Source organism: Papaver somniferum, chromosome 4 (genome assembly GCF_003573695.1).
Source record: "Papaver somniferum cultivar HN1 chromosome 4, ASM357369v1, whole genome shotgun sequence".
Taxonomy (NCBI): domain Eukaryota; kingdom Viridiplantae; phylum Streptophyta; class Magnoliopsida; order Ranunculales; family Papaveraceae; genus Papaver; species Papaver somniferum.
In genome coordinates this window covers 106752695-106765524 of record NC_039361.1, presented here as the reverse complement: position 1 = coordinate 106765524, position 12830 = coordinate 106752695, and positions in this window count along the sequence as shown.

The window sequence follows — 12830 nt, the reverse complement described above, 5'->3', positions numbered from 1 at the left end:
CTTACTCCATTACAAGGTACATGTTTGCACCTTGAATAAACCCATGGACATGCTTTTGTTTCATGATCTTCTTCCATTTCACACATTAAACACACTAGCATACTAGTTGAAGAACTTGCTTTATCATTCATACCACCACCCATTTTTCATATCTGAAAATGAAGAGAAGCAGAAGTATGTGGTTGTGGAGATGTTCATTTATGATTTATGGAGAAGAAGATAAGAGTGTCACGTAAGCAGTGCCACGTAAGCAGTGCCACGTGGGCCTTGACACGTACGCACTGGGTGATGACGTATAAATAGTCACAGTAGCTGGTTGGGTCGAAATAACCGATTCAAAGGACTATCTTGTCATTTTAAGTGCACCTAACGGTGCTAACTTTCGATCCATCACTTTTGGTCAAAACTTGTCTAGTTTAGCAATAAAAAAAAAGTGGCCTAGATTTGAAAAGCACCAAAAAAAACAGGCCTATTTTTGTAAAAATCCCAAGTTGTTATTCCGACAACAAAGAGAGAAGCTTGGGAGAAAAATCTTAGTGCGGGTTTGATCTTAAACAAACTTGATGAATTAGAAGAAAGAAGAGAAAAAGCTTTACAACATATGGAGAATTATCAGCAAAGATTAGCCCGAGAATATAATAAACGTGTCAAAGTACGCGAATTCTAAACAGGAGATTTAGTCCTGCGAGAGACACCAATATATCAGCGAGAAAATGGTGGAAAATTAGCGAAAAATGGGATGGACCTTAAAAAAAATATTATCCGTAAGAAGCTTTGAGAAGTTATGGATTCTGAAAGAATAATTGCAAGATTATTCATATCAAAACAAGATCATGATGTGTGAAATTTTCGCAGAGATAATCACAGAACAATGACATAAAAGAAAGGGGCAAACCTTTATGGCGTACACCTTAGTTCGCGAATAAAATTTCGCAAGAGGAAAATGTAAGACCTAAAGTACGTCATATTAGGGGGTACCTGTTGCATGGCTCAGGGAAAGGCTACACCGCCACCGGAACCTGAGTCATGGAGATTTGGGGTCAATAAAGCCCATCCGGGAGAGGCACCTTGGATTCTCATCTTAAGCATATGACTTAGGTTGGGCGACTAAGGTAATAAGGACTCTCCCAAGGAGTGCAGATCTGATCAAGGCGCCGAGGTACACGGTTGAGTCAAGAGTGCCAGGGGCATTTGAAGCGTACCTTGCCATTCTTGACAAGTCTTGGCTTATACTGTACTCGGCCTGAAGAAAACCCCACTTAGGGTGCAGTCTCGTAACCATAAGCCCTATAGGTAAAAGGGATAAGAGGCTGCGAAAACAGCTGGTTGTTGTTAAGACTTGATGGGAGGAGCTAACCTTGTATGGTAGAAGTATGCCTCCTTGAAGGGGCAACCATGGGGGAGAAAAGGGCGGCACCCTCCATTAGGGAGATGATAAGTGTCTTAAGACGCAAATGTCATGAGGATTTTTACTCTCAAGGGTATTAAGGCTTGTCATATTTGTGCAAAAATCCTGAAGAGGCAATAATACAAAATAAAAAGATAAGACGAGATCAATGGGTTTTCACATGAAAGTGCGAAGACGTCCTGCGATTTCGTCGCAAGACGACAATGTCATGGGGCTTTATTTTCGCAAGAATATTTAGGCCTGTCATATTGTCACAACATTCCTGAAGAGGCCATAATACAAAAGAAAAATTTAAGGCAAGATCAATGGGTTTTTGCATGAAAGTGCAAGGACGTCCTGTGATTTTGTCGCAATGACAAGAGGTGGCATAACAAGACCTTTAATTAGAAAGGAAAAGTAAGACCACATGACAAAACAAAATATTTATAAGTATTCATAACAGATTATTTTTCGCAAGAAAGATAATGAGAGGCAAATATGAGAGTCAATAAACGATAAGCATTATCTTTCTCACCAGCAAAATACTAAAAGGGAAAATTGATTCCAAAGTTGGTTGGAGAATATTATTCGTAAAAAGTAATAAAGATAAGACAATTCAAGAAGATAGAACTAGATAAGAAGCTCATGCTTCAATATTAATTCCAGTAGAAGGAGATGATAGACGTTCTTCGCCAATGTTCTAATTATCGCAAGCCTCTATTTCATTTCGATTCTGATCTTCTCCTTGATTAGCACCTTGATTATCGCCAGCAAGTACTTCTTCAGAAGAGATTTCTTTTTCATTCTCATTTTGATTAACACCAGCAGATGCTTCCTTAGAAGGAATTTCTTCTTCATTTTCCAAGAGATTATCCTCTGCACCACTTTCATAATCATAATCACTATCAGCAGAACGAGGAACTTCATCATCATCTACTTCCAAAGGTTCGATTGATGTAGGAGGAAGAGATTTAGACAATAAAATATCATTTACAAGGACTTCATCCCGGAGATGAACTTGACGAAGAAGTGCTCTATGATGATTCCTATCTTGAATACCCTTAAAATACGCAAGATAATCAAGTCTTCTTTCTGCTCGGTCCCGAGAACCAGTAAGGTCAGATACGAGCAATGCATTTTCTTTGCGAATTTTGGCATATTTAGCCTCCAAAACAGAAATGGAGGAATGAAGATTCTTCTCAGACTCTGCGAAAGGTAGAATACAAAATTTCAATAAGATGAAGAACTTAAAAAGATATGACAAAGAAAAGATAGTTAAGGAAGTCAAACTATTATGACTACCTTCCTTTTGTGAAATAAGGTGTTGAATCAAGGTCAGACAACTATTTTCCCAACGGTCCATTGCGTCATCAAATTTATCTCCAACTAAACCTTTAATTCGAGACTTAAGATTTTTCTCTTTAGAAATAATAAAGACATTTTTCTTCGCAAGAAAAGAATAAGATTCTTCTAATTTGGAATATTGTTCTTTAAGTTGATTCGACTTTACACTTAAAGCTATTCTACCTTGAATGAGTGTATCTCTTTCAACGATGAATGATTCTGTTACTTCTTTAAGTTCATTTCTCAAAGAGCGAAGAGATTGCTCTTGGTCATCACATACTTTCTGAAAAATGCTAAGTTGTTGCGAAGATATCGCCATCTTGTTTAAACAAGTTCGCTTCTCTTGAGATAAGGTTTTATTCTCATCTGATAAAGTTTCCATCCCTAAATTATCTTTAGTTAAAGAATAAGAAAGGCGAGATACTTCATTACTTAATAAATCTTGCCTCTGAACTAAATGGGTATTTTCATTGGTAAGATTATTTATATGATCAAGAGAATATGAATAGAGGTTATCTAATTGGTTATATTGATCCATCAAAATTTCTTTATCGACACGGGCTTCTTCAACAGCAGATTCAAATTGATATCTCTCCATTATTCGTTTCTGGTTTAAGGCTTAACATGCGAAAGAGGGATTTCAAGGATAATTAAATATGGGAAGGATAAAACCATTAAAAAGGCAAATTGAAGACACAGATAAGAAAATCATACCTCTCAATTCATCATTCTTCTTGCGAAGGTTCTCACGATCCAACAAAACATTCCGAAGCTTTTGATTTTCGAGACGAAGAGCATTGCACTCTTTTTGCAAAGCTGTTTGCGAAGAAGCTCTGTCAGAACCGAAATACCTACTCAGAATTTCGCACATACTAGATTTGACAGGATCAATGGAAGACTTCTTGCCATCATCCAGGACCTCAGACAAAACTTTGAAAGCAATATCTATTCCTTCCACGGTTTCTTTCGAAAAAGGAAGAGGTTCAGGTAGAGAACTGGCAATGATAGAAGGTTGAGAAATATTATCAATAGGAAGAGAAGAAGTTTCATTTACAGAGGGATCAATAATGAGAGTTTCAATCATTGAAAGGTCAGCTGAAGAAATGAAGTCTGAGGCAGTTTTTTCGCGAATTGGAGATGATGGTTTATCTTGCGAAGATGTCGCAGGAGATTTAGAAGAGATAAGTAAGTGGAATGGAACAGAAGTTTCAACAGTTTTAAGGTGGCGAGATTTCTTGAGAGGTTTATTGACATCCTTATCACCCTGCGAATTACAATCCAGATAAGAAACAGAGGCAACAATATTGTTATTAGAAAAGGATAATGTTTCTTACTACCTTCTGATTCGCAGACTTTCTTCTATGCGCAACAATCTTATGCTGCGGTTTGGGAATATTAGGGTTCTGAACCGTAAATTTAGTGTTGGAGGAGCTTTTGCTGAAATAACAACAGTATGGGAATCACATAAACAACATCAAATAAGGCAGTAAACAAGATCAATTTCAGCAAAACCCATAAAGAAGAAAAAAGAAAACTAACCTTGATGAATCCATGGAAAACACTAGCAGGAAGATTATTTCGAAGAAAGTTACGGATGATGAAGATCTGCAGAGGAAATGGTATGAAGATGAAGAAGAATTTAAAAAGATTGAAGAAGAAAGAAGAAAAGTTGCAATAACGGAATTTGCAGAAGAACGATGAAGTTGCAGAGGAAATAAAAAGAAAGAAAAAGAGAATGAGAAAGAGTATATATAAAGGGAATTTTTTCTCGAGAAGATAAACATGATTAATACGGAAAGATATAAGCGGTTAAAAAGCAGCGGTTACAAAAGACGTGTCAAGAAACATATGGAAGAAAGAATACGTGTGATAAATGCAGAATATGAATAGATGAACAGCTGCGGCATTTCTCACATCATTCTCTACTTTGCAGAGAAGATATGAGAAGAGGCAAGATGTAGGATCAGAATCTCGCAGCAATAATATTTCAGCGAAATTATCAACAACACAACACAACAGCGTCGCAGAACAATTTCAGAAACGACATAATAAACGACGTCAGCTAAAATCATGAGAAAGATGTGATGATCCTGCGAAAATTAGAGAGTTTGCGAGATTAACATTTGTAAGGTTGCGAGAATGTCGCAAGCCATATCCGAAAATAAAGGACAGATTAGCTGTCATCCACTATGTATTTCCCTATAAATAGTCGGGGCGTAGTGTAGGATTTCCTGCAGCTACAACACAAATATTGCTCAAGTTTATAGACATACCTTTTTAGAAGAATCCAATCGAATTCTACAGCCTTACCGAACATAATCTGTGTGCCCCAATTCTCGTGCTTCCCTCACCGTATAGCAAGGCATTCCTTGGTGAGGATGCACTTACAACACAATCAAGTTCTGTTGAGGAGAACACTGTCTTGCTCACCACAAATGACTTTTGGGTTATTATGAAAGAGATCACTTTTAGAACTTTTCACATCCAAACCCATCTTTCCAAAGAACTTTTAAGTTCCAACATCATGGATATTGCTTTCTCCATAGTCATGGAACTCTTTGGGAGATCATTCCTTTTCACACTCAAAACATCATTGACTTTCTTTGGTATCCACTTTTGAGTGCGTTTAGGAATGACCGGAACCTTCTTCCCATTACTCTCTTCTATATTTTTCGGAGGATTGACTATTCTTTTGCAAGTTAGTCTTTCTCCAACTGGGAGCATCGGATCTTGTCTTCGTCTTTACGAAGTTATCCTTTTGGTAACCATTACGATTGTGAAAAGGATTCTTATGACGTTTATAGGCAACTCTAGGATTATCACAGCACTGATTCATTTTCCTAAAGGTTGGACAATTACAACCTGTAACGTTAAGGGGATTAGTCTTAACATATGATCTTGGTTTCACAACTTCTTGTGATGTCCAAACAAGAACATCATGAAGTTTCTCATTCCTTATACGGAAATGACATCCCCTTTTCATGTGACCTTTATTTTCGCAATAGTGGCAAACATAATGAATGTTCTTACCTCGATCCGTGTATGCTGACTTTGGAGGTTGATAAACTTTGATCTTTTGAACCTTAACTGCAGGTGAAGGTATTTCACTTTTTCCATCAATGAAAACCTTTTGTTAAGAAGAATTACTAGCCTTGACAAATTTTACCTCTTTGCTAATACTTGGAGCATTTATTCCCTTATAACCCAATCCTCGTGTATCACGATGATTATTACTTACTCCTAACATAGTGGTTAACTTGCTTGAACTAGTATTGAACTTTTTCACGCCATCTTCCAACATCTTGATTTTATCAAGAGTAGCAGCTAAATCAGCCTCAAGACGTTTTTCTCGCTCACGCTTTCTCTGTCATCAAAACTAACTTGTTGAGAGTTAATCCTTGCTTCAGATTCTGCAAGTTTCTCTTCCAACGAAAAGTACTTTTGATAAAGATTCTCACATTCAAGTGACTTCATACATAGGTTTTCCTCAGAATCCTTAATGATGGATTCGTTTGAAAGGTTCAAAACATAAACACCTGCGTAACATCTTCTCAATTGCTTGTTTTTTCGACAGAGAGGAGTCAGAACATGTGTGACATGAGAAGTTGTCATCTTCTTCTTTTCTAACGAATTCAAAACCTTAACATACTTTGAGACCTCATCAACCTCTCTATCAATATCTAAATCACCTTCATCAGAAAGTTCATCCAACTGTTCTTCTAGAAGTGTTTCCCAGTTATCAACAATTTTTACATTAAGAGAATGTTTAGATATTGACATAGATGTGACAGTTATCTCAGGTGAATCCAAGCTTTGAAAAACATCTGGTAATTTCAGGCCTGGTACGTTATTAGAGATAAACTCGTCCATAATCAGATCGCTACAAACACATACTTATAAGGTCTTTAACGTGTTTGCCTGCTCTGATACCAATTGAAAATGCGGGGGTCTGACAACCACACCCAACAATTCGTTTAGCAATCTGAGAGGACTTACTCCAATACACTTTCTAGAGAATCAACTAGACAGTCAGACTCAATCTAGAGTAAAGTATATCAAAGAGTTTAATATCTCTAACTCTTAATTCAATCCGCAATCAGCAAATAGAAATCTGCGCGAGCCCGATTGAATATAAGAAGAGTTACTTGAACGGTACCAAAGACCAACGTTCAAGTGTCAATCAATGTAAATCAACAACCAAAGGTTGGATATTCTAATTGATTGATCTTAACGCACAACCTGTGATATTTCAATTATATAAAAAAATACAATGCGGAAAAGAAATAACAGAGACACCAAAATTTTGTTAACGAGGAACCGCAAATGCAGAAGAACCCCGAGACCTAGTACAGATTGAACACCACACTGTATTAAGCCGCTACAGACTCTAGCATACTACCAATTTACTTCGGATTGGACTATAGTTGAACCCTAATCAGTCTCACACTTATTCAAGGTACAGTTGCGTTCCTTACATCTCTGATCCCAGCAGGATACCACACACTTGATTCCCTTAGTTGATGTCACCCACAACCAAGAGTTGTTACGACCTAAAGACGAAGACTTGATAAACAAATCTTTCTCACAAAGAAAAATCAATAGATTGAATAAATATGTCTTCTACAAAAACACCCAAGAGTTTTTGTTCCGTCTTTTGATAAATCAAGGTGAACATGAACTAATTGATAAACCAGACTTATATTCCCAAAGAACAACCTAATATTATCAATCACCTCACAATAATCTTAATCAACTAGTGAAACAAGATATTATGGAATCACAAACGACGAGACGATGATGTTTGTGATTACTTTTATCTTGCCTATCGGAGAAATTAATATCGAGTCAATTATTTCAATTGTGCTCAATTCGATAGAATCGGGCAAGATCAGAACACGCAACTACAAAGAAAATAGTTGGGTCTGGCTTCACAATCCCAATGAAGTCTTTGAAGTCGTTAACCTATAGGGTTTCGAATAAACCTAAGGTTAAAGGAGAATCGACTCTAGTTTATGCGACTAGCAACACACATGAGGTGTGGGGATTAGGTTTCCCAGTTGCTAGATTTCTCCTTTGTAAAGTTTTCAAATCATGGTTTGCAATCCAACTTACCTTGGTAACAAAGCATTCAATATTCACCGTTATATGAAAAACCTGATTCAACCAAGCTAATATCTTTCAACCGTTAGATCGAACTTAGCTTGTTACACACAAATGAAATGTACCCTCATTTAGGTTTATGTAACCGTACTCAAACGTGTACACCATGTTGGTTCACAAATAGTTAACCGAGGTTATCCATATGATTACTCTCATATCAACCTTATTCATTTTAACCATAACTAGTTCAAATGACTCAAATGAAACTAGTTAAATAGTTGTTCAATTTCTATATTCTCATAGAATTATACAAGAACACAATTGAGGCAAAATCGGTTTGATTCACTCAAATCAATCATGAACATAATAGCCACGGTTTGCAAAGATTGCATTCCTTATTATATAAATGTTTATGTTCATGTTTAAAATCGATTTTAGAACTTTAACCTTCAAGTATGCAAACAGGTACGCATACTTGAAATACCTGGACTAAGATTGAGTTCCGCCAGTATGCAAATGGGTACGCGAAATTCAAATCCCAGCAGAAATTCTCGGACATGAACCTGTACGCCAGTACGCAAACGGGTACGCATACTTAGGTTCCCGTATTTATCAAACCAACAGGTACGAAAACGGGTGCACATACTATGGTTCCCGGACATGGATTACATATTTGCAAGAGTGCACAACATGACATATCCAATAATGGTTAAGTGTTTAAAACTCTTATTTCAATCATTGAAACGTTCTTAGAGGATGACAATAGACGTTTTCACACACTATTATCATCAAAGCAATTTTCAAGTTATTGAAATAATCATTACGAAACGTTCCAAGGAAACACCAAATGATTGTATCACACAAACCATGTAAGATGTTACTCGACAATTTTCACATGATATAAGTTGAACTTGGTCGAAGCGAAAGCTTGCCAACACATATTTCGAGAAATATGTAAGTGAGATAAACTCAGCTCGAAATCTCAAATGTGTATATAGAAAACTATATCATAATACGTCTTATGCCTCAATATAGGAGATAGAAAACTAAGCTCAATTACACAATCTATTTCCTAGTCCGAGACATCTATAAATAGGAAATATATCAAGACTTATAGTTTTGATCACTAACATTGACAAACATGCTTGAGATAGCAACGCATGCGAGTTCGACCGAGCAGTGCTCTAACACTAGGAGTCAATTGTGTGTGTATTATGGGCCGACATGACCAGTGTATCTCGATAGGATGTTCCAGGAGTTTGTCGAAAGATACTAAAGGCAGAATAACCAGCATATATCGCGGGGATGTCCTAGGAATTATTCGGAAGCCTCAGTAAGTCGAATCAAAGCATATAGTAGACATGACCAGTGTATCTCGCGATGATGTACTAGAAATAAGTCCTTGATCTCAAATAGGGTGAGTCGTTCTTACTGGAGACATGTATGTCTCCTCTCTGGGTCATAAGCCCGTCAGGGATGTTTTTACGCATCTACAGAGCCTACATGACCAGCAGTATCTCGTCGAGGATGTATACTAGGAATTATGACATCATAATCAGCTGCGTCTCGTGAAGACATGCTGAAATTGTGGATGTCCTGGTTCATAAGTATGTCGGGAAAGTTTTATGCTCTACAAAACCTACGTGACCAGCAGTATCTCGTCGAGGATGTGCGCTAAGAATCACAACATCAGGACCAACAGTGTCTCGCGGGGACGTATACTAGAAATCGTGGACGTGGGTGCCTTGAGGGCCAAGGGATTAATCTCTCCCGTAAGAGTTGAGTTTTTTCTATGGTCTTGAAATGACACTTTTGCCCCTTATCCATATTTCACCATCTACAGGGTTCTGCAAAACAACAATGAAATACTAGCAATAAATTCCACTATTGACAAGGTGTGCAAGTTCTCGACCTTAGAACCTATTCACTCACATTCGGCAGATTATAAGACTAGGGGGTTAGTCAACTGGGGTTAGTAGAGACATTGAGAGTCTTTTTATGCAAGAGATTTTGAGTAACTCTCTGGTTTAGATATTTTGGGAGACTATGTGAATGATTTTCAAGGAATTACGGTGATTCATAGAGACAACAAAACATATATGAATTTCACCTTACACAAGTGAGACAAAAAATATATTTTTTTTTTCACAAAATGAATATATAAATAGTTCAGTGAAAAGTATTAGTCCATGCATGGCTAATAGAAATTGTAACCATTTTGCCAAAAAAATATCAAAACGAGACGAACATAAGGCTAAGTCCTATGGGCTAGATTGGCAGCTAGATTAGCAATCCACGTCGGCTAGGGCAACCTCCTAAGTCCTATGGGAGTGCTAGATTAGCAGTCACGTCATCTGGGACCACTGTCCATTCAGCGCTGAACCATTCAGCGTTAGGGTCACTTTTTGAGCGCTGAACCATTCAGCGCTTCACTCTCGCTGCTAGTTCAACTGCGAGCAAATGCTAGGAGAGAAAACTAGTGTTAACTTTTAGACCACACTTTTTTTTTATTTGCAACACTTAACTGCCAATCTAGCAGCTCAATCTAGCCCATAAGACTTAGCCTAAGGATTCAAATTTGTAGTAAACTTATTGGGTTTTGGAAACAACATTTTTTTTCTTCATTTTCTAAGAGTTTAACTGTAGCTTATTTGGTTATTGTTTTTAATATTTGGATATTTAATCCTTAAAGAAAAAAGTTTCTCAAAATATCACCTACTTAGGAGAGACTTTTTTTTAGCCGCATGTTTTGTAATAAACGTCTCAAGTCTCTCAAAACCAATAACAGAGAATTCTGAATATTTTTAGAAAGTCACGATCCAATAACAAAAATTGCTCGAGATTTTGAATGACTCTCTATTAACTAACAAAAGATTTGAAAAGTATGTAAAGATATTTAGATATCTCCACAAATCTCAATTGACTACCCCGGTTCGAGGTACTTAGAAACTTAAGGCTGGCTTGTTTCCTCGCTGATTCAGAATCTTTATCTTACTCGTACTGAGTCAGATATTAGATAATTTTTGTTACACCTGACTCGTGATTCAGACCCTCCAGGGTCACTGGTCAGGTATCAAAAAATTAGGCCTGTCAATGGATACCGATTTTCCGACATCCGATACCGATAATCCGTAATATGTTACTGCTGCCATCCGACATTGAGGTAAACAGATATCCGATACCGATAAGCTAACGGATAATCTCCTCTTAACGTAACGGTATTGGAACCATGTATTTCCGTTAGGTTAACATTCGATATCTAGAAACGTGCGTACTGCACGTGCAAATTCTTGTAGCTAGGGTTTATTCGTCGAATGAATCTCATTCAGTCATTCATCAGTTCATTCTTCACTTCAGTTTTATCGACACAACAGAGAGAAAAAGAGAAAAAACCTAAAATCATTGATTTCTCTGCCTTAGAAATCATCGTCTTCTCAATAGAAATCATGTGTGATTACTGATTAGAAACTGGGTTTCTTCTTCAATTTCCTTTGAGTTTAATTTCAATATTCAAAACTCAATTTTCAATTTAGGGTTTCTGAAATTAGGGTTCACAATTTCAGATTTGTGAAATTAATCATGTCCCAAAGCGAAAGAGGAGCATCAAACCATGTTGGGTCTTCACAAAATCTCTCATTTTCAGTTGCATCACATTTACCTGCTGCTGCTACTGCTGCTGCATCCAACCAAGTTCAAGGTTCTGGAATTAATTCAACACCTGCTTCTGTTACACCTGCAATTCGTCCTAGAGAAGAAGAAGAAGAAGAAGAAGAAGATGTAGAAGTAGAAGTAGATGAAGACCCAGTTATACCTGAAGAGAAGAAAAAACTGCGCTCAGTAACGTCTGATATATGGTTGATTTTGAAAGGTCAGTTGGAAAGAAGAAAGTAAAAGGTGGGAAGGAGGTTGAGATACCGATAGCTGAATACAAACGTTGTCATAAGAGAATACCTTCTCCCAGTAACCAAGGAACCAGCCGCTTGCATTACCATGCTAGAATCTGCAAAGAAAAGCCTAAGAATAAGAAAGGACAAAGGAAGATTACTTCTTTCAAAACAGGTAATCCAATTGGAAGTATGATGCTGTTGTTACTAGGACACTAGTTTCCAAAATGATTGCTAAACATGGTTATCCAATCACTATAGTTGAGCATCCTTATTTTAGAGAGTTTAAGTCTTTGAATCCTACTTCTAAGCTTTACACTAGGAATACAGTTAGGGAAGACATCGTGAGACTAACAAATGAGTTCAAACTGCAATTACAAGAACAATTTGAGAATATTACATCTAAATATAGTTTAACAACAGATATGTGGTCATGTAAGCATACAAAGGATGGTTATTGCTGTGTGACACTGCATTACATAGATGAGGAGTGGAAACTGATTAAGAAAACACTAGCATATACTTTAGTGTCATCACCACACTCTGGAGAAGTTCTAGCATCTGTAGTGAAATCAGTGTGTCTAGATTGGAACATAGACAATAAGATTTTTGTTGTAGCTGATGACAATGCTAGCTCCAACAATGTTATGATGGAAAATATGAAGAAATGGCTTGATATCAAAGACTGTTTAGTTCTTAATGGGGATATGTTCCAAATGAGGTGTAGTAATCATGTATTTCACTTGATTGTTGGGTGGGGAATGAGAGTAGCTGCTCCATTTATAGATGCAGTTAGAGAGTGTGTAAAATATGTCAAGTCAAGTCGGGCTAGAAAAGAGAGATTTGAATGTGCAATGGCCCAAGTTAGGCTTCCTGCTTCAAGGTCTATGGGTTTAGATGTGGATAACAGGTGGAACTCCACCTTTAAGATGCTAAAGGATGCAATTTTTTTGAGACAAGCTTTTGTTAGGATAGCTGAATTGGATAATGACTTCAAGATACCACCATCTTCTAAGGAGTGGCATCAAGGAATACATATATGTGAATGTTTGGAATTGTTTGATGTCATTTCATCCAAATTTGCTGGGATTAAGTATCCCACATCAAATTTGTAT